Source organism: Bombus impatiens, unplaced genomic scaffold (assembly GCF_000188095.3).
Source record: "Bombus impatiens unplaced genomic scaffold, BIMP_2.2 scf_0142, whole genome shotgun sequence".
Classification (NCBI taxonomy): domain Eukaryota; kingdom Metazoa; phylum Arthropoda; class Insecta; order Hymenoptera; family Apidae; genus Bombus; species Bombus impatiens.
In genome coordinates, this window is record NT_176561.1 from 2,025,829 (window position 1) to 2,049,926 (window position 24,098).

The following is a 24,098-nucleotide window of genomic DNA, read 5'->3' on the forward strand; positions in this document are numbered from 1 at the left end:
CGTTCGAACGTTTTGCGAAACAATCGACGTAAACCGAATGGAGAATTGTAGATTTCCTTTTTCCTATCTCGACGAACAGCAAATTCAGCAGATTTCAGCAGATCTCGTCTAATAAAGAAAGAAAGAAGATGAAAGAAAAAGAGTACAGAAGAGGACAAAAATGGGATAAAGAGAAAAAGAGAGGAAGGAAAAATGCAAGAAAGAGATGTTTAACATAGTTTGTTCGAATGGTGGCCGAAACGATAAAGGATTTCGCTCGTGCTACGATATTACTCGCTTAATGACCACGCGGATTACTAGCCATATTGCGAAACGACTTCTCGCCTTCTATCGTTCAACGTATTCCAAACCCTGTGACCTGCCACACTCCTCGTGGATTACACTACCGAACGAACCGTTGTTACTGTCGTGAAACGCTAGCTGGGCTTCTGGAATTAGCGTACTGCTGGTATAAGATGCAAACGATGAATTATAGCGGAACTGGAGACGCGTCCTGTTCAACGGATGCTGGCTGATGCACAGCTCGTAAAACCGTGACTCGGTTGTTTCGTGCTTGGTGGAGAATATTGGACGATGAATTTATGGTCGCGCTTAGGTTTATCGTTAAAATAAGCTTCGCCTGCAGGTGCTTTATTTGATAATTATAAAATAAAGGACTGATCTCGCTGTTTTTGTTATCCTCGATATATATTGTCAAAAGCAACGTTTTGAGTAACTTTACACGCGTATAACCGTACATTGGGCTATGAATGTTGATGCATTTATGGGAAAAATAAACAAGAACGAATATAAATGCGATAACGTACGAAATATCCTGAGAAAAACATGTTAGAATCTTCAGAAAGTAGAAAGACATCAATCTTCATCAAACTTTGTTTTATTAAAGTTTTTAAAACATTAATTTGTACAAACATTCACGATCTACTAATAATACCGTCGAAACCAGAATTATAGATTTTTGTTTGGTTAATATAGTCATTTGAAGTTTGGAACTAGACTTTTATTATCCTATTTAAATAAGACTATTGAGGTTTCGTAAGCAATTATCTCGATACTAATAAAGCCGTAATGAATTAGCTATCATAAACGAAGAAGCTCAACTGAAAATGTTTCGTAATTGTGTCTTAAAGTCTTAAAGCTGGCTCGTGGATGAGCTATTCTACTGCTAATTCAGCTTGGCATTCACTTTATGATGGTTTATCGAATTTCTTTTCGAAGAAACTTTCAACAGAGGCTCTTAATCCAAAGATTTCAAAAGTAAAAGACAACGGATGTATTTCATTCACTACTTTTCTACAATAAAATGATAGTTGCTTCTCTAACTTCCGAGAAAGAAGAGCAGTTCGCTTAGAAATCTACCATTGCCAAAAATTTCATACGAATGTTTCTATGTATGCGTGTACAGATGCAATGCGGTTGAAACAGTTTGTTTTGTTTGAAGATACCTCTAAATTTTTTACTAGTCCAACATAGCGAAACATATGAAACATTTGCTCAAACTATAAATTCTGGCATCGTGCCTGGTATTCGTATCTCATCTCCATCTATTCTATTATAGAATAAAATAATCCATAATTTTTTTGAGATCGTGTTACTGTCGGATGTTAGAAATGTTCCTGCTCCTGTTCGTTCATCAGTAAATTACTGATGCTCCGGTACAATTTTAATTTAAATTATACCTCTCCAAAGAGTATTACTAAAAGAAGATAAAATATCCTGTTCAAATAATTCAATTTGAAAAAGCGTGAATTAGTCTGCGAGAAGATACATATGTTTACTAATTCTGCGATAAATCATACTTTTGCACAGAGTATATTATTAACAAAGAATTAAATATTCTTTCCGAATAGTTCGATATGAAAAAGTATTAATTAGATACGAAAAGAAATTTATTAAAATATTTGTGAGGTGACATAGAGGTTTATACACAATTAATAGAGCTGACAAATTGTAACGCAGTCATAAAAAGCCAATAAAAGATTCAAGAGTCGAGCCATCGAGGATCAATTGGCTGGCGTCACAGAGTGGGTGTTGATGGTTCCAACGCGAGAAATATGTAAAATCGTATTTTATTACGCTTTCTAGCGGCGTTCTCTTTGGCTACTCTGTTGGTACTTGTCTGGTAAGTCGTTTAATGTCTGTCGTATAACGCAAGGCTACAAAGCAAAAATATGCACAGTATTCGCATCTCTGGCCGCCTCTGTAACGAGTAGAGTTAAACAATCCCTCGGCTCAAGTAACGATAAAACGGAGTGATATAAAATGCGAATGGCAACCAACGTCGGTCAGTTCACTGTCATCCAGTCTACCGTTAAAGAAACTAATTTATGTTTTACTGTGTTAGGTTTATCTCTGATGGATTTTAATTTTCCATCATACATTTGATAATTTTCATACAACGAAGAAAAGAATTTAGAAACCTTTATCAATAGACGAAAAATGTTTCTCAGTAATTTTTTTCTTTTCGAGAAATGAGTAGCGTTAAATTTTTTATAACATGTCTTATAAAATGCATCGAACATTATGGACTACATTTTAACTAGAAATTTTTAATTCCAATGGACATTCAGGATGACCTAATATTATAAATATTATTTCATATCTTGAATTTTATTTCTTCGTTACCTATTCTCCTTTTTCTTTAAATTTACTAAAATTCTTCTTAATTATTGAAATATCTTCCGAATATCGTTCAATAAATTTCAACACAATGACAAATCTTTCGCCAGGATGTGTGAGTGGCATTATTATTATAACCCTACTCATATCTCAGACCGTACTCATATTCTCAGAATTTATCTATACTCATCCGTACGTTCAATCTACCATCATCGACGGTTATAAAAAAAGGAAATCGAGGTATACAGAAGGACCATCCTGATATCCGCCACGCGAGTACTCGGCAACAATCGGTTTTCGTCGAGTGGCCATCGAGTAATTGCAGACTGAATGAACCTTTGGGCAGAAGTTTCGCCGTCGATAGGCGTTCAGAGGAGAAACGAGGGACAATTTTACGAGGTCCCGTCTGAAAGATCGAAGCTCGACGACCGGTCGAGATCAGTATTACGCCCACGGAAAGGTCCACTCGGTATTTGAAGAGATCTGTGATACGCGTGAGGGTTCTAGAGATAAAGGGGGCCGAAAACCATGCTACGGGACGTTTATATGCCAGATATGAATCTCATAACTACACCGAAATTACCGTTCCTTTATCTGTGCACGACTAAATCCGAAGTTCCATGCTATTGCGTGAACTGCCCTTTTATACGCAATTTAAAATTGTTTTGAAGTTTTAGTATTCCGCGATGAAGATTTATTTTCAAATAATCATTTTAAAAAACATCGTTGTGTAAGACACGAAACAATGAGTATAACGATCAAAGTGATGTGGAAAGCCTCTGATTATTTAGAATAATCTGTAGTGTGAACAATCTATATATTTTTGCGCATTTAAATCCTTTATAGTTTCATAAGCGTTTACGACTGAATTATCTATTATAATATCGCGTATATCATTAAGTTTTTCAAAATATCTCGTTCGCAAAATATTGAATATTTCTTGAAACGAGGAAGGAAATTAATTTCACCTTAAAAGCTGCTGTTTTGCGAACAGTAATATAAGGAAGTGAGGCATAATCAACGCAAATCGACGGTCCTTCCGTCAATTCTCCGGAGGACCGTGCAGAGAAGCTGGAATCACAGGGGCGGCCCTGAAGGGAGACGAATCTGACTTGCAAAGTCGCAGATTTGGGGATGGTGTTGTGTCAGGAGAGTCAACGCGATTGGCTGGTCCCTTGGAACGCTCCTATTTACTCGAACGACCCCGGCTGGCCCATTTATTTTCAGGTTTGAACGTTCTATTTATCTTCGAATTCGAATGGCCGATTTAGTCATCGAGTCCGATTAAATATTTGAAATGATGGCGGTGGGGGATTACTGTGTTTATACGTTTAATCGTTTTTTACAGAAATATATGTAAATTTGTATAATTGATTAAAAATTTGATTATCCAATAACTTGTTATGACGCTTATATATTTTTTATAACGTGTTTTATGAACACAGGAAATAATGCGTAAACACTGAAAATATCTGGTGTTATACGATCAAATTTTATGTAGAAAAGACGTTGAGAGAAGAAAATCAACCAATGATTAGCATTTTAATTTCTACACATGTGGTTCAACTAACTTTATCTTGATACAATTTATTAGACAAGACTAACAAAGGCATTAACAAATATAATATTCGCCATACGAGTTTCATTGTAATTATTCGCAGAATATTTCGGTACACGTTAGGATTTGGTTGCTCTAGTGTTAAATCGTCATTTTATTTCCACGTTTGCAATTGTAACGACTTTAAAACACTCGCAGCGCCAAATTTGATCGTGCGATTAATTCTGTGGACGCTGGTTCGATTTTTCATTAGCAGGTAGAGGTGACACAGACAACCAGAACTTTGGTCCAATATCCGTGTAACTGGCTGGTAGCGGAAGTCCTGGCGTGGACCATTAATATGCTAATTATTATCTTGTTAAGGGTGGGAAAGTCGTGGCCATGGACCAGTGTTATCTAATTAATATCCACGAATTCAGTAGAGGAACTGGTGAATCGATGTTGGATGCTAATGCAAAAGTTAATTATCGTTCCACCTTTCTAGCCGCTCGTTTAAATAATTTATAACGTGATGTTAAGGGCTTCTTTCTAAGATGAAGCTGACCTTTGACCGTAAAGCAAACGTATTTTAATGGTTCAGGTCAGAGAACGAACTCAAAGTAGAATTTCAGTACTTGATTTTTGTTTAGAGAGGTTCGAAAGTTGCGCGAGTGTTAATTATTCTCTGGTGTTCTTTACTCGTTAAAATCACTACCCTTGTTAAGACCACTAAACGAACTTAAAGAATGTGTACAACTTTGAATGTTGTAACGCAGGCTGAAAAATTGCTGGTTAAAAATTTTTGATAAGTGTACTCGAATTTATTACGACTGCTTAAAAGTCGAAGTGCAACTTCTTTCCTTCTATGAATTTTATGTACTCAAAATCTATGTCTTAAATCGCAATACTAATCTTTGTTAATCCTGATGATAAAAAAGAAGTTTAAATATATTTTCCGTATGAAATCCAAATACAGAGCGTATATATATATACAATGTTAAATTATATATATATATATATATATATATATATATATATATATATATATATATATATATATATATATATATATATATATATATATATATATATATATATATATATATATATATATATATATATATATATATATATATATATATATATATATATATATATATATATATATATATATATATATATATATATATATATATATATATATATATATATATATATATATATATATATATATATATATATATATATATATATATATATATATATATATATATATATATATATATATATATATATATATATATATATATATATATATATATATATATATATATATATATATATATATATATATATATATATATATATATATATATATATATATATATATATATATATATATATATATATATATATATATATATATATATATATATATATATATATATATATATATATATATATATATAGATTACGATACACTGTATCGACTCTACACAAATTGTAACAGACAATTAGTATCTAAATTGTATTACACAATTCCGAGTCGATTAGGCTTCACTGCATCGTTTGTCAACCGAAAACGCAACACGAATCAAACTTAATTGATAGTTACCGGATAAACGAGCTTTCTTATCTATTTCGTCCTCGGATGAGAAGCTATTGAAAGCCTTTAGGTACACGGTGAAACTCGAAACCCTTGTCTCTCGACGTAGATCCTGATTGACGTGTCGCGTCAATAGAAACAAGCTAAATCAGCGAAACCTATTATTTGGAATTCCATTGTAGTCCTTCAACTAACATTTGCAAAACAGGCTGGTTTCTCAAGGATTCTAATTAATTGGTTTAATTAATTAATGACATGTCAAAGTACACTCAATATTAAGCGAGAAAGATTTAATAACAATTCTTCCGTATATTTCTCAAATGTAGACATTTTTTAACGGTAGAGAAATACAGTGGCTTTGAAAACAACACAAATGACGTGGCAGAGTTAAATTTATATTTCCCTATTCTTCTTCGTTTCTATTTAAAGAGTCATTGATGTTAACTGGTCAACCACCGCAGTTCACTTTCGTTCAATGAAAAAGTCCTGAATGGTGAGCACGCACCATTCAATCACAACAACCAGGTGGTTGAAAGATCGATGCGCTTCTGCCCTGACTATGCGACACACCGCGAGATCGTCTTCCAGGTGAGGGTTTCGGTTCCCATGGAAACCGGACTTGTCCCGGTTCTCCCCCTAGGTCAGGGCCATCTGGTTCCTACGTCAACTCCCGCTCCCTTCATTGGCTTCCTGTCTCGTGGATATCGCATAACAGGTGTGTGTTTACCTTCCTTTCCAATCCAACGTTTCGATTCTTCTTTCTATCCAAAGAAATTTCAAGATCTTAACAAATTTTACACCAGGCGAATCCATACAAAGTTATCGAGAACGTTCTTCACAAAAGTGTTTTTCCACTCTTCTGTGACGTTATCGCGAAAGCAATGTAGATCAAATTTTAGCTGAAATATCAAGATACAAATTACGTACAACTGCTATCTACTGTATGTTTAATTAACCGTCTGCATAGGAAAGCATTTCAGTGTTCTTTTAAATCAACTTGATATTTAAAAACCGAAGATATTAAACAAAATTTTGTAATTATCTGTTTGCTATGATTATGAAGCATTAATTTTTATGATTTGTACATTAATTTACTAATGTAAATTTACATTCTATAATTGCACAATGTTTTAAAGTGTACTTTCTGAAACAATTTGAAAGAAATTATGATCAGAAATTTATCCATTCACTTCTACCATAGACATATAATTGTATAATAACTATAATATAATATAAAATAGATGAGTCGAGTTACGAGTATGGATTTGAGAAATCTCTAAATCTGTTTCCATAAATTTACGATGGCTTGTTTAGTTTCGTTACACGTTTGCCATAAAGAAGGGTGGTTGGAAGAAAGATGGGAATAAGCGAATATGCGACCATCGCGACAACGGAGAGCATCTATTTCGGAAGTGTCACGTGCCACGAGTGCCACAGACCAGAGCGCGAACCTGGGATCATTCGAGTGTTCGGTATTCGCGTTGGAATTTCGCAATCGAGAACGAGGAAATGTCGTGGGAACTTTCAGTGTGTTTTGAATAGGACACGAGAAGCGTCTAATTCTCGAATAGTAATTTCCTTTCTCGATCGTGAAATTTATTAGGTATCTACCTACTAATAAATTCAAGTAATAGCGTAAACGAAATTTTTCAAATTTCCCAAATTACTTTTCATAAAAACCCGTAGTTTGGTGATCACTAGATCGCGGATGTTTATGCATGTTTGGGAAATCTAAGATTCCAAAAATTTACAGAATGTATAAAATATACACAAATATAAGTATCTACTTAAAACAGAATATTTATTACGATATTTAGTAGAGGAAACAGATTTTTATTTAGATTCCATTTGCTTAATAGTGTTGATAAAAATATAAAATTGCAGGAATATCCAGAGTTTAGGTGAGCATCTGTATCCCAACGATACTATAACAAACTGTTTAATAAACTGTGTTTCGAGAAAATAGGTTTACGATTCTCGTCGAGATCCATCCTTCATTAGCTGCATCTTCAACTTCGAGTAATCTCGTTAGAATTTTCATCAGGCAGGAAGAAATATGAGAGTTAGCGAATGAACCAGACGGTTTCGTCGTTTTATCGTTGCGTCTAAAGTCTCTTGCCAAATGTCGCGGCTTGGACCGCGAAAATTCTGCGACGACCATAACCGGAGCATCGTAGTTCGTTGAACCAACCTCTTCTCTCCTTTCCGTTCGTTATTTAGTGGCGGGAAAAAGGAAGTATTACTTGCGGTTAGCGAACGATCGTACTATAAAGTAACTTTCTCAGACTTGTATTACCTACGGCACCGGCTATTTGTCGACCCGCATTTTACAAACTTCTACCGTGCTTCGCTAACCTGCAATTTTTTGCGGTTTCTCGAACCACGTTCACGAAGTTTCGTCGTGCAGTCAACGAGCCAATTGAAAACAATTGGCTGCCGGCTTAGAGATAATTAAGCGATGGGGATGGATTCTGTTCAAAATTCAAAGAATAATTTAATATTTTTCATTTACCATGGATAAACTTGTCAAGGAATCGTTTCACAAGATGGATTTCACTCACACAGAAATTCTATATTTTTAATTTATTATAGATATTTTATTAACGTTTAAAGGAGTTGTTTTGGAACAAGGAAGTATTAGTTTAACGCAAATTTTTGCTAAAATAAATAATTTCAAATGACGCACACGTTACTATTTACGATGCAATAATTTTGCCATAGTTCTATGTTTATAAAATACTTGGCTAAACTTTTGAGTCAACCCAGATCGAACAATATTAATAGTTAAATACGCAGCTCGACGAAGTTTATTTTCAGGTATGCCAAATGGAATACAAATGTAACATTAGTTCTTATAAATCAAGCATCGTATGAAAAGGTGTTATCCTATATTTTCCATGCATCTTTTCACGTGGAATCACCCGCTTTGTCGATTTACCATGATTACCAAAACTCTTTATACAATTAATATGTATTTCAGGTTTAAAACGTAAACGATTGCGAAATTAAGAATTTTCCGTGATATAGTACGTCACTTTATCTGTATCTGTATAATAGTCTCTATAATACGCAGCCATCAGGGCTTAAGTACAGCAACAAATCTTCAATATACTTTCAACTATATATTTACTATTTCACTCTCGCTCCAGCCTCGAAATAACCCGCTACAAAGGGACGAACGAATTAAGAGCTGCGATTAATAGACGACAAGAAGCATCATCGCAATTTCTCCTATTCTTCCCCTCTCTTCTTCCTTCACTCTTTCTTTCTCTCACTCTCTTGAGTCACTAATTCCTGCCAGTCTCTTTCAGACTTCCCACTAAAAAGGGAAATCAAAAGCGAACCGGTCGCGGTTTGTTCGACGAAACAGAGACGGATAGAGGGTAGGAGAGAGATAAAAGTGACGAACAGAGGGGAAGAGACATAGAATGAGACAGTGGACGAGTGTTTATTCAGTCACGAGCATGGAAGCGTTCGCTTCGCTTCGTGGACCGGTGTGGAAACAAACTCGAACGGATATTTCCGGATTCGAAAATCGTTCTCCTCGAAAAACTCGAGCTTTAATCTCCGCGTGCGCTGACCAGACACGCGAAATTGACTTTCTTGTTTGTTGCGTTCTTTGACCTTTACTCTCATCCTTGCTCGTTACTCTCCTCTCTTCACATTCGTCAACTTCGACCCTTCGAAATCGTTTCTTCGACAAAGTAGTACATTCAATCTTTCTATCCCTGTTTTCTCCGTTCGCAAGTGATACTTAATTCTCGCGAGTGAAAATCGCGACGGTGAAAAATGTAGCCAAGAAGTGAACGAATCCATTTGGAAATAGAAACGTTCGAACCGAAACGGAGAACCGAATTATCGATCGTTACTCGTTGCTGGATGATCAAAGTTGCTGCTGATTGGCGAGACCTCGGTGAGATTTATTGCTTCCGCCATTAAAGCTTGAATTTTACCGAATCAGCTTCTGGTTCCGGTTCGAAGGCGAACGAGGACTTTTATCAATTTGAAAGAAAGCGCGATCGATTTTTGAATGCTTCATTTACCGGGTCCATCTGGGGGCATTGTATTTTAATTCCTGAACTTTCCAGTCGGTTCATTCATTATCGAAGATCGTCCGAGGCATACGATATTTCTCGTCGAAATTGAATCCAGCCTCCCCTTTTTGGCTCGCCGTTCAATAATCGATTCGGTATCGCGAACACGCTCTAATGGAATGACGCAAAAATCTGCATGGATATCCGTTCGAGCGTTTATAACGCTCGGGAATGATTGTCGAATTCGAATTCGTAGCGAAGGAAAAAACGGTATTAATACGACTGATGGATCGACCGGTGAACATACTGTTTTACTCTATGCCCCTTGAAGGACAAACAGATCATAAAAATATGGATAAAATGTGGATAAAATGTGGTTTCTTAAAAAATGATGATCAATTTTATATTATTATATGTATGTATATTGTATGTATAGCGCGAGAAAGAAAGGAGCATATGAAAAATACTTGTCGTGTATATTAATTTACACTTGTTATATTTTAATAAACTTGTAATAATTGTCGTGTATATTAATTTACACTTGTTATACTTTAATAAACTTGTAATAATTTTATTATATTCTAATGATAATTTTATTAATTCGTTAACTACACAATATTTTTCTGATTCAGCCGTGCACGATTTTAGAATTCTCCGCCCTAGATTTTTTAATTGTGGCTTATAATAAAAATACAGTTACATTAATATTAGGACACTATACTATCTTTGTAACTATTGCTATGTATAAGAGGGAACGATTTAGATATTATATCGTTTATTTCGCAAGCAGACAAAGCAATTATTGTAAATTGAAAGTATATGAATAATTCCATTCTAACAATAACATTTAATTGTTAATGTTCGGACACTATGGTATGTTCTGTAATGTAGCAGTTCTTAGAAACTATTCGAACTGTAAAATTGATTTGTTTTATATACAAACTGCTAGAATGTAGTTCTATCTTAGTACAAAGTTATATTTCGAAATACTAATGTCTGAAATCTAACATGTCACGAGGAGGACAGAATACCAGTTTTGGTAAAAAACAACTTGTTATTTATCATAGAAAAAGAGGTAAAAATTGTCGGGACAATTGCAAGATTATTAATGACGAGGAAGAGCACAGTTGCAGATATTATTAAAAGATATAGAGAAGAAGATCGTATCGAATTTAAGAAACAAAAAAGGAAATGAAAAGGAGAAAAGAAGAATAATACGGAGAGTTAAAGAAAATCCGCATTATAGCAATTGACCTCAGATATTTGTCATGAAACTAGGAAAAAAGTCAGTGTTGAAGCAGTACGCAGAATAATGAGACGCAGTGCGTTTAATGGCCGACTAACAAGAAGAAAACTGCACATAAACAAAATAAACAGGAAAAACAGATTGGCTTTCGTTAAAGAGTTCTTTAAAAAGCCTGTAAATTGGCGGAATGATGTTACATTCGTCGAGAGTAAATATTGCATTTTTGGTTCGGATAGAAAAAGTATAGCATGGCGTAGAGTAAATAGAGCTTTAAAACCCAAAAATTTAGAACCTACTTTAAAACACGGAGGAGGTTCTGTGATTGTATAGGGATGTATTTCGAGTGTTAGTGTGGATGAACTGGTGTTTATCGAAGATATATTAGATAAGAAGAGATACTTAGACCTTCTAAAAAACAATCTGCTAAAAAGTGCAAACAATATAGGAATACAAAGTACTTCCAAATTTTATTAGGACAACGATCCAAAATACAAGACGAGAATAATACATATATATTTGTTACACAATTGTCCTAATGTTTTACACTCACCTCCGCAATCTTTGGACTTAAATCTCATAGAGAATCTATGAGATCAATTAGACCAAGAATCAGCAAAACACTAATAAATTCAAAAATTGAATTGTAAACGAGGATAAAAAAAGAATGGATAATTATTTCTTCAAACTATTAAAAAAAAAAATTATTTTTATTATGCTGAAAATGTTACACGAGGTCATTAAACAAAACGGACATGCGGCAAAATATTAATATCGCAATTTTCCGTGAATTTTATATATAGGATATTTACATTTCATAAATTGTCGGAACATTAACGTGGCGTGAAAATGTGACAACTTTTTATTTAAAATGTATTATACAATTAAATGTTATTACTAAAATGGAATTATTTATATATTTTCAATTTACAATAAATGGTGTATCTGTTTGTAAAATAAACGATATAATATCTAAATCATTCCCTCTTACACACACCAATAATTATAAAGATAGTACAGTGTCCGAATATTAATACGAGTAACTGATTTTATTGATACATCTTTTAATAAGTAATTTAAATATATAATTTTCTGATCTCATTCCAGAGGTAGTGAATGCTGCTTCTGATTATTTATTAATTCATCATAAATATGTATATTTCGTTCAAATTCAGCAACTGTTGCTATAAATCGACCGAATTACTTGAATATTTAATAATAAATGATGCTGTATTTAAAAAAGCATTCGATGCTTTCCGATCGACATTATAAATTGTTAAATTTGCATTCATCATCGAAATTTTTCTTCCACTATCTCTTTTTACAATTGTAAATTATTCTTCCTGCGATTATTCACATTCAGCATTCGATCGTGTAAAAGCAAAAGTTGCAAGATGGAGGAGTTCATTCTTGTAGATCTTTTGCAAAGAAGTTGAACTCGATGCAACCATCCGATCTACCGGTTCGAGCGCGAGAAAGCACCTAGAACCGGCGGAATTCGAGGAAGTCGATCACGCGGCGACACGTTCGACAAGTTTCGTTGGAAGTTCTGGGATGCAGGTTCGTGATTGAGTCTCGAGCTCGACTAAATGCGACGAATTTCAATGCACCTCGATTCACCGTTGTAACGGGTTATTTACCCTGGAACCGAGGACTGAATAAGAGAAACAAAATAAGAATATATGCGTGGAGATTTGTTTCGAACGAGATTTGTTTTACGATTACGGTAGAGCGCCATTTATTTCAACTGTAGCTGTTGGAATGAAATTTTACACAGTTAACTAAACTTTTATCGATTAAATCCTCTAATCTAAATTCACGTAATTTGAATGAAAAATGCGGAAACAAACCCGTGAGGTATAACAATATTTATTGCATTAATATACTTAATTATACTTTTGTATTTCGTTATAAAAATAATCATTTTATGGAACACTGCCAATATGATAAAAAAAAAATCATTGTTGAAATTCTTCACTGGCAATCAGAATTCTTCTGGGCTTGGCCTTTGATTTTTTCTTATTGTATTCGTATATTTAACCGCTGTGACGTGAAAGTACTGTAATTGTAAGAATTTCACAGACACATTCAAGCGATAAGAATCTTTACTTCCTTTCGTTTATTATCATTTTCTCCATCTATCTTCTCTTCTATATAATTTAAACCTTTTCTATGTCGTAATCGGTTGTCCCTTATTTTCCACTTTGTCTTTCCAGCTGAGGTTAGGCGACAGCACTTTCAAAACGTTCTGAGGACTTTTAGAATAGAACATGGGACAAAAATATTGATAGTTACTCGCTGCCAAGAATGTCACGGCTAAGCGACGAGATGTTCGAGCGTGTCGTTGAGCCGAGCAAATTTTTCACCGATTCTTTTCTCAATGGAGCTGGAAGGGATTCACATCGCGAGAGCGCGATACACGTGCCTCTATGTATAGCGCGATTCGCACGCCATTCGACTTTGACAGAGATAAATCGGCCGCGTATATTTAGCGGAACGCTCGATTTCTCGACGAGGAAAGCGGATGGGTCTCCCGTGGGTTCGCTGATGAATACCAGATAGAAACCACCTCTTGTGTTTCTTTTACCTTCGACATATAGTCGATGTTTTATTTTTCGGTTCGCTTGGAACCTCTTTTTGGTCTTCATTTTCTTTCTACGAGGATGGAAAAAGCACGAAATTCGAATTCTTGATAGCTGAATGAACATCGGCATCGTCCACGAGCAATTAACCTTCTTCAGGATACCATAGCGATTCACATAAAATGTTGCTGTATTTAAATATTCGATTCTATTAAACCTTATAATATAATATAATATAACATAATAAGCAAACTTCATAATTTACTAAAGTGTCCAAGTGTTGCAATGAATTCACAGTTACGATTTCTCGGAATGCAGAATAAGCGGAACATTTTTCGGGAAATAATTGGTCCAACTGGGTCGTAAATCGAATCCACTGAATCACCTAATACACCATATAAAACGTCGTCTCTCGAAGAGTAGCGGCTATAATAGCCTTTATCATGCCACCACCTGCTGGCCAAAGATAGAACGCGACACGACGATTTGCATAAATACCTATGGAGCGCTCTTTCTTCTCGGTTAAAACTCACCAATTACTCGAGCTATGGCCCCAGCTGGCCACTGTCGATTCCGTGCACCGTGACCATTAATCGAGCTTTGCGAGGAAAATCAGCGAACGCCAGCCAACTTCCTGTATTCCTCGATTTTAACGAATACACAGGACCCGTGGAGAATTTTGCAAAGTCGAGAAATGGTCGAATCGTGTAACTATTCAGTTGTAGGGGTTCATTTCGCCACGGTTAGAAACTCGCTCGAGAATCTCTTGACTTAATGACGAATAGAAATCTTGCAGCCACTCGAATCAGACTTCCAAATGTTTGCTGCTTAAAACCGAGTCCCACTATTCATGGAAATAGGGTTGAAGGATTTTTCCTGAAACCTTTTGACCCAGGGATCATTCTTCTTCGAGGCTAGCTTCCAAAAGCGTCATGATTCTCGCGATTCTGTTCAATGCACCTCAGTGAATGAAGGAGATGATTACGAGGAACTTTCGAGTGGCTAGATTAATGGTTCCTCCAGGAGATATCGTCGTACTTCGGAGTAAAGTAAGATCCCGGATGCGATATTTTTCGCTCTTGTCTTCGTGGATAACGCTGCCAGCGTAAAAATATAATGGAACACGATAGGATAATTAAAGATGGAAAAGATACAGAACGTGCGTAATATGGTGAAATATATACCTGGAAGTTTATCATTCATGATAAATTAATAGTTTATCGATGCGTCAGTCGATTAGATCATAAATATACAAACATTTACCACAAACTAACTATCATGGTGCTCGACATTCTCGTTATACCAGAGTGTAATAATGGGTAATTGATAACTATAATTTTAATCTACCGTGAAATCCAAATCAAAACTGATCAAGTTTATCGAACCGAAATATCTAACAATACAAATTTATATAAGTATCCTTGCTCTGTTCATCTCAAATTCAGCAGCGAAGTAATTGCACACGTTTAACGATCTACATTACAGTTTTAACGAGCAGTTCTAAGAAAATTCCTGAGTATACAACAGTAAGTAACAACAAGCCGTGGAATAATCGTGAAAAGTGACGAGTTCCTTTTTTAACGAGTGAATCCCGGCCGACCATCGACTACCTTAGAAAAGAATCCCGCGTTTTCTCGATAACAGGAAGCGGAGACAAAGGCGCCGGGAAAATAAAGAGAACGTTGAATCGAGGATTCGGAGAACGTGCTCCGAGGAGGTTGTCCTTGCAGTTAAAGCAAGCGAACAAAAGGGACATTTTTTCCGTGCATTTGTAACTTGAAATTCGTTAATTGTGCGTGGTGGGCGAATAAAACGGGAAGTGAATGGATAGAAAAAAACCGTTGGTCTCGACTCTTCGTCTGCGGTTTCTGGAAAAAAGAAGTACAAAGACTCCTGTTTGAACGTAATGAAATCTCGTTCCGCAGTTCGCTAGCTCGGTTGCTGAAAACTAGTCGGGTTGTTTAGGCGAATAGAACTTAGTGAATCTGACCGGTTGACCGAGGCGAAGTTGGATTTTTGGACAAGTTGGAGTGGACAGAGAGCATAACTTTCTGGTATGATGAAACTTTTCTTTCGGAGAATTTGGAAAGCTGGAGGCGAAGTGAAAACGCGCGATGAAGTGAAAAACGAAGTTTGACGCAACGGAATTCGGTCACTGTTGTTTCTGTTTGGCCAAATGGTAATTGCCAAAGAGTATCAGCTCTTGTACAAAGAGCCGTCGAATACAGCAAACTCAAAATGTAAATTCAGGATGCTAGAGGAATATCTGTATTTTGCTGATGTCTTTTGGAAAAATTAGATGAACAAAGATATTTACCATTATGGGGATTAAATTGGTAACAGAAACTGAAAAGCAAGGAAAGATTGAAAAAGAAAGGAATCCAGGTTGGCTGGTCACGAATTTTTCCTGGCAAACTTTCCGTCAGCAGGGATCGTGACAATGTTGCAAACCTCTTTCTACAAGTTGGAGATTGCAGAAAAGATTGAAATTTTGTTTCTTTGAAAGCAGATTCCTAGCCCCGAGGTGATATTTCTATTCGCCTGAGTTTAAACTCACTAGGGACAGTAAGAAACCAAAAACTAGGAAATATTGGATTGTTTGGAAACTTTGTAATGAAATTTAAAGGAAATTTGATGGTACTGTATTATTGTAAGATTAACGTGTCATTGTTCGTTTTTCTGAAAAACTTGTTTCTCTCAGAGGCGAATTTCTTGAAGTAGCTTCTGCAAGTTTCGCGAGACCTGGAATCAACCGCAGTTCGTGGACTGTCTTTCTGAAATCTCGGAATAGATGTCCGACCGTGTATGATATTATTAGATGGCACGTGATGGCGAATGTGATCTCGGTTATTAATATCGGATCGTAGAATCCGTTTAATCGCTACCGACGAAGGTAAACAACGCTCGAAACGCATCCGCATGCATAATTAATGCAGGTACCATCGATTGGATAGGATAGAATTATGCATGAGCTACTTTACCTTTTGAGCCATTATGCAACGGTGTTCGAAAGAAGCAAGCGTTCTCTTTGTTTTTTCCCTTGTATATCGAAGAGAACTGGTGAATTCGTTAAAACGACTCCTGCGTCGTTGCTGGTTTATTATTCGAAACGAAGGTAGATGCTCGCTTCATGGTAAAAAGCGCATCGGATGGAAAATGGTAACACGGTTTATTACGGTATACAATATCGCGAATGAATCTACATCGCGTTATTGTATGCGAGATAATTTGATTTTGATCACGGAAGTTGATTCTTCCCTGGGAAATTTTGATACTGTTCAAATACGGACTGTCTACACGGTGCAAAATCGATGGGTCGATGGTAAACGGGTCTGATTCGAAATCGAAGTAATCCGGCAGAAAGTATTCGTAGACTGGTGATATAGATAGATTTTGTTGAGTATTAATGTCGAATATACAATCACTATCGATTGTCCAAACTAGTTAGTTACAGGATAACTGGCTAATCAAATTTTTCAAATAAATGAAACAAAAAAATTATGCTCTTGTTTCATACAACTATCAAAATTTATCTGTATTAAGTGTACGATAAATAACGACGATAAATATTTAGAAAATAGTTTGCTTTTATAACGAAGCAGAGACCATCTGAGTTTTTAAATGGTATATATTGACAGTAGAGAGTTTGAAATTTCTTTTAAATTTGTTAAATTTGTTCGAAGTTCGTACAGTAAATATTAATCTACTTACTCTCTACATTCCAAACCAAGCGAATGTAAAAAGCTTTATCCACTTTCTACACAACTGGAAGAATTTTCTAAAAATTTGCGCGTTTTCCTAGTCACAAAGCTTTAAGATTTAATTTCGCCATTTCAACAGCGCGATTTTCATCTCCACTCGTCCACAACGAGCATTCTTACCTCGTGAAGCGAGAAAGGAACGACAATGCCACGCGAGGATAATTCCTTTTTCCTTTTTTCTCCTGTGGCCAACGACGAAGTTCCACGTTGTGTTATTAAACCGGATCAAACGTTGCGAGCTTTGTCGATTCAAAAGCTTCTCGGTACCGTCTCGATAACGAAACATGTATGTAAATCTCCGTGACTTCCTTGTTGCGCTAGCGCCCGTCGTGATTGGAAAACTCGACGGTGCATGCCGTCTGGTATAATGAAGTGCCATATCACTGGCAGGAAACGAATGGGCGCAAACAGATCGATGCATCGCGTCCTACGCGTCCATCGGCATCCGTGGGTGCCACGTACGATTTTATTTTTCAGTTCCACTAGAACATCCTTGAGAAATTAATACGGGATAGTCTGGAACGATGTGATTTCCTTTCGCGTTGAAATTACTCCGTCTTTCAGGTGGATTACCCCGAACTATGTTAGATATGGAATGAAAAATCATTCATCTCTTTCGGAGTACAAAGGGATTGGTAGATTGTTGTTTGCGTTTGAGCTTCGACTAATATTACTTTTTCTTATTCTTAGAATTCTGGGAATGCACTGCTATTGTGGTGCTGCATTCTCCATTCATTTTTCTTTTGGTTATATGTTTTTGAATTGAAACGTAAATTTGTCATGTATTCATGTGTAAATACGTATAATATGTATAAAAATATATAACATTATTATATTTTTATACATATTATGAATTATAATGTTGTTATATGCACAACAATAGGCCAGTTGACGGGCGATCGATCCTTGGAAAATCTCGAGACAGGTATGCATCATGCGGATGACAAAGGGGCCTGTGCGCAAGATGAATCCACAGATCGTATCTGGCGCGCGAGTCGAGCACGGTCGAGCACGTGATTAATTGCTCGATTCTCTCGAAACGCTGACTAAAGGGCTGCGCGCCAATAGTAGACACGTCAGCCAATCGCATCTGGCCTACGGTATTAATAACAGGACGCGTGAAAAGATGCCTCCGAGGAGGCTGTCTTCCGGCTTTCTAGCAGCCTGTGATCTGTCAAACGGAACCGTGTCAGCGATATTTTCCATGATCGATGTGAATAGGAAGTTGGCACCGATTCCCATTAAGCTTCGTGAGAAATAACTGTTCAATCGGCAACCAGCATCGAGAATTAAGGACGTACTTTCATTTGGGAAGAGGGATGGCGAAAATAATGAATTTACCTAATAACCTTTTATGTTAAAAGTCATCTAAAGTGATGCCTCCAAATGAAAATTTTCTCTCTACATGTACAAGGATTTGTTCCGTAGATGAATAGTTGAAAGTGGAATTTAATTGAAATTCGGCCATTTACACTCTGTACGTTAATTGTGATCGAACAACGATAATAGGAGCTGCAATTGTACTATCGGTCATTTAATGTGGAAGATTTGACGTGGATGTTCGTGATTGGTAATATTTCGAGTGCTAAGTAGTTTAATACTGGGATAGATGAATCCATTCAATGTTTCAAATGTTGATTGTTTCAAAATCCTCGATTACATATACTGAAATGCTGAGTTATTGGTCGACTATCGTTAATTAATTTCAAACACGAGCATTCCAATAATTCAATACCTTTGGTTTGAAATTAATTTGTCATTTGTGTAAAACAACTAGCAGTTAATTAAAAGTTTATAGTAATCTTCTACCATGTAGTTTCTGTAGTTGCCGTTGAATTATTAAATGGTAAATGTGCAAAGTATAAAAGTGGATTCATGAAAATCCTATCGAATAAATCGAGTTGGATAGGCTGTTCTAATCGATCCTAACGCCAGGCTTATTCCGCACGAGATAATAGCGTGGCGATGAAGGGAAGCGGGTAGTAAGGGCTACCCTCGTCGATGTAATTCGTTGATGGTCCACCTCGCTTAAAATCCTACGGGAATTTCAGATAGATGCGGTCGAGTAAATGGCCGGGCGTGTAACGAGGTCTGGTCAGTACAGACAGATTCTACTTCCGCCTAACACAGTCGCTACTCTCGAATATTTCTACAGTAGCTACCGTTTTATCCAAATGATTGTTCCTTTCCTTTGGATTGGTTAATAATAGCGAGCAATCTAATTTTTTGAACTTTCAAATTTTTAAATATTCCATTTTTCAAACACGCAAATCTTCGAATTTTCAAACATTTAAATCTTCGATATTAGATTATTATGACATATTATAATATTGACATTTTTAAACCTTCAAATTTTCTTATTTATAAATTTACAAGTCTTTAATTCCTAAAACGCGAAGCTCCGAATTTGAACAAAAAGTTTTAAAGCTTCAAATGATTTAATTTCTATTTCCCCGATCCTTGCACTCTTATATATCAAGAGTTTCTATCACGGTGTTCTCGGATCTACCGAGAAATTTTCCCTACGTCGCATAACCATAAGCAAAGGGAATATTGTAAAACGAACTGTTACAGATTCAAAGAACTCTAATTTGGAATAAAGTATTTATTACTGCAGACGTCAATAGATAAATTATGCAACGTTCAATTTAGCTGCGAAATCCGCGAAACAGGTACTCGGTTATCGTGTTAACTTATTTCGCGACCTATTTCGGATTTCTGAACGACGACGCGGAAGCCGCTGACAAGCGGAAGCGGAGAAAGGGGCGGTTGCTCGCGCTCGACTTCGACCATAATAGAGAAACTTTCAGTGCCGGCGAGAGAGTAACGTTCCGTTAATTTTTTTCTCTCTGTCCTTATTCCTTCTCTGTTCGCCGAATTTCAACGGCGGTAACCGGTGCCAAGTCGCTGGTTGCAGAACGAACGGCCCGCAGCGATGTCGGTGAAATAAAAAAGGATTTTCCAGTTGGCAACGAATACCGTGGTCGCCAGCGTGGCGCGGGGGAAAGAAACAAATACTTTCCTAGATAAAAAGCTGACGGAATGAAAGCAACTGAAAATCTCTATTATCACGAGTAGACCGACGTGACTATGAAAGGGATCTACCCTTGCGTTCCTTTCAACGACTCGTTCATTCGAGTAGGATGAACAGAAATTTTCATGAGAATTTCACGCGTGAATACTTTAGAATTAGGGATTTGTAGGTATCCTAGTTCAAGATGATCCATCTTTGCGGGAGAACTCGTTTAATTTTTGAAGGTGAATTACTGGTACGAAGGATTATTCGTCGCTCATTCTTAATTGTGCCTTAATTTTAGTCGTTTTCTACTACTTCATTCTTGGTCTGTTTAAGTTTCGTGCAACATAGATAAATTGTCATTTGTCAATTCATTAATATCGTCGGTTAACACACTATTATAGATTATTCCAGATTATAATTTTCATAGAAGAAAATTCCCTCCTATAATATAATTTCCCAAATAGATTTACTATTAGTTTCTCATATAAATTACAACGCTTATTTAAATCGCAACAATGTGATTCTTTTCGTGTACCTAACGAGCTTGCATATATCAGAAACTCTGGTGAAAAATTCCTCGATCTCCGCATCAAGCGACAACTATACTCGATTCATCGCTGCTGTTACATGCCGCCACACGGTTATTCCACGGTTCTTTTCATCTCGCGAGCAAAAGAACTTTTCCAGAACCCCTAAGTCAGGAAGAAAAGGGGGAGAAGAAAAAGAGAAAGAAGAGGGGTAAGCTTAATTAAAGTTTCCGCAGTTGACTGAAATTTACGCGAGGGCAACCGTCGAATTCTTCTAGCGAGGGATCGAAAATTCAGGAAGGAACGCGTTTCCGCGAATCATCGAGGACGTTCTCTGGCAAATTCCACTGGGCGGACACTGAATAATGGAAAACCGCTGGAATCGCGTATCTAGCACGGTTTTTTCGACGATGCAACTCCGCGTGTATCGCCGTTCTTTTTCAGTTCTCTTCGTGTAGCCGGTAAAAACAGAGCGACGTGATTCCACGTGAAAGCATGTGTTCCACTCGACTACCATCCCCTTGCCCCGACACAGTCCCCTTTGTTCTCTGTCTTTCTCTATCCACCACCTATTCACGGGATATACTCGATTCGTGGTGGCATAAGCGCCTGCTCGAGCACCATACTCCTCTCGACAACAATTTCTCTTTTTAGCGCTTTTGATGAGCGTGCATGCGACTACTGGACAATACCTACGTCGATTTTACGCGATGGACGCGCCAGGAAACGAACAGAAAGCAGCGTATTTCTTGAAATCGGGTTTAATAAATTGATTTCTAATGATTATTAGCAACAACGGATTACCTGATCCTGAATTTCCCGAGATATAACAACTTCTGTGGAAAATATAAGTTAAAACTGTTCCTTGAAACTTGTACTTTTTCGTACGGTTACTTTGTAAAACATTAAAGACAGGTAATATACTAAATGAAGTTGCAAAAAAGGAAAAAAATCATTCGAACCTCTTTCCTCACGGTTAATTTTCCCTTTTTGCCGCTCTTCTGTGCACGACTAAATTAAAATCTACAGAGTAACTTGAAATAAAACGGGATTGCAGACCGAGTCTGTTGGCTCTTAAAATTCCCGATTAAAATTTTCGTGAGGTATCGCGTTCAGAATTCTCTCACGCAAATTTATGCATTACACCGCCGGTTTAGATATTCCGTCGCTCTATTGCAATTCTTCTGGTCGTGCACGAAGATCGTTTCAGAGTCATTCTCCGAGTTATTAAATGCGTAAAAGATCGCAAAGAAGAAAAATATTCAGATTTTAAATTCGATCGTATTTTCGTTTTAAACGACTCGTTCAGGATGGTTCCACATATCTTTTCATTGACGTTAGGTTCCTACATTTGACAATAATTGAAAAATGTAGTTGGAACAGAGTAAATATTTTAAGAAAGTCTATTTCTAAATGCGAGATAATGTCAACGAGTATTTACTTAAAAGATTTTGTTATGAATTTTTAAGAAATTGATCTAACAGCTGACAATTTATTATATGTAATATATTGCATACGATACCTATATATTATAGTGACATATGTTTTATTCATTTTATAATTATGTTTAGAATATTTGTTTAATTATCATATTCATCCAATTTATTGTTTTGTATATTTACGTTCTTAATTTGTTTACCTGTTTGTTTGTTCCTTCATATTTTCACATTGAATTAATGAACACATAATTTAGTTTCGTATTAAATCACGACGGGTGTCCATTGAAGAGTTTTCGTCTCAAATTCGACACACAGAGATAAATTAGAGAAAAGACAAGGGAAAGTAAAGTCAAAAGATGTTATGTGTTAAATAATGGAACGCAGGCAAATGTACGATTGAATGCTGATGCATTTAATTTGTACCTGCCATAATTTCCGCTTGGCGCACCTTACGTTTTGATCTTCGGTTAAAATTCGATGCACGAACTCGTAGTTACGCGCAGCAGCTAATTAAATCCGGAAATATGCGAGATAAAGGAAGCTTGACTCGTGTTCCTTCCTAATTGTCCTACTTTTCGCAATTAACGATCTGTGCTCGTTCACTTCTAGACTTTACGTGCGTAGTTACACGAGGTTAATCATAAAACCATGGAAAATATCATATGTGGTATTATCGTTCACTTCATTTTATATAATTTCACTTTCTGCTGTAACATTGATTTTAAGTTCGAATAATAATTAATAGTTTTAAATTAACTAATTAACTAAAACAATTGACTATAATTTTCTCTTTCTTCTTATAAGCAAGCAAGATTTTAGTTGTAGAAAGTTAAATCTGAACTTACGATTATTATATATAAATTTATATATAATTGCACCTAAATATTATATATAATATTTAATATATACTATTATTTAATATAATATTTAATTATAATTAATATAATTTATTATATATAATATTTAATATTATATATAATTGCACCTAATTAAATATTACCGAAGGTCTTAACGTTATGTATTATTTTATAGTAAAATTATGACAATATTTATAACGTGTACAATATCTCATGATTCTGCGATAGGAAAAATATCTTTCACTCAACTGTTCAACGAAATTTATGTGAGAAGGCAATACGTTTGGCAGAAAGTCATGGATCGTTTTCCCCGCTGTTCTTGGAAACCTCGATTATTAAAGCTTCCTGCAAACCACTGACCTGGAAAATCTGTTTTTCCTCCCGCTGAAGACCCAGGCCACAGCTTTGCTTTATTGCGTGTCCTGCTTCCAAGTCCTACGAGCGTGTGACCAAGTGCAAACTTGTTTTCCTGTTTCATCCCCACGGGAGCCTAACGAGTTTCTAAAGCTTAATTCGTAAGATTTTACCTGGCTTATCTTCGGATTATTGTACTAGTTCATTTTCCTATTTGGCTTATCCTTAAACTTTATTGTTCTCTTAAAAATTAAAATTTACTAAGAGAGAAGTTACGTATATTTTGTTTAATAATTACAAATTATGTCAACTTTAACAAAATTAATTAAAACAAAATTAAACCTTCCTACAGTTTTTATGTGAAACTTTTATCACTGTATTTCTCACATACATCCCTATTCCTGTTGAAACTTTAGAGCTGCAACCTCGTCAGGGTTAGCCTATAAAACTTAATAACATGGAACACAGATAAGTAATACGATTACATTTATAGGATCGCGATTTCTTCAGAGTCAACCTA

The 24,098-nt window shown here is 35.9% G+C and overlaps 1 protein-coding gene across 3 annotated transcripts in view; it reads left to right on the top strand.

The window, feature by feature from the left end:
• The window catches only part of LOC100740647 (dipeptidyl aminopeptidase-like protein 6), a 116,418-nt gene that overhangs the window by 38,441 nt on the left and 53,879 nt on the right, over positions 1-24,098 (top strand). The window contains exon 1 of one of the 3 annotated variants that reach the window (XM_033319266.1): positions 9,232-9,675. The exons of the other annotated variants lie outside the window; for them this stretch is intronic. The gene's annotated coding sequence lies outside the window, so the exon portion shown is untranslated. Of the gene's footprint in view, positions 1-9,231; positions 9,676-24,098 lie in introns of those variants that run through there. 3 annotated transcript variants of the gene reach the window in all.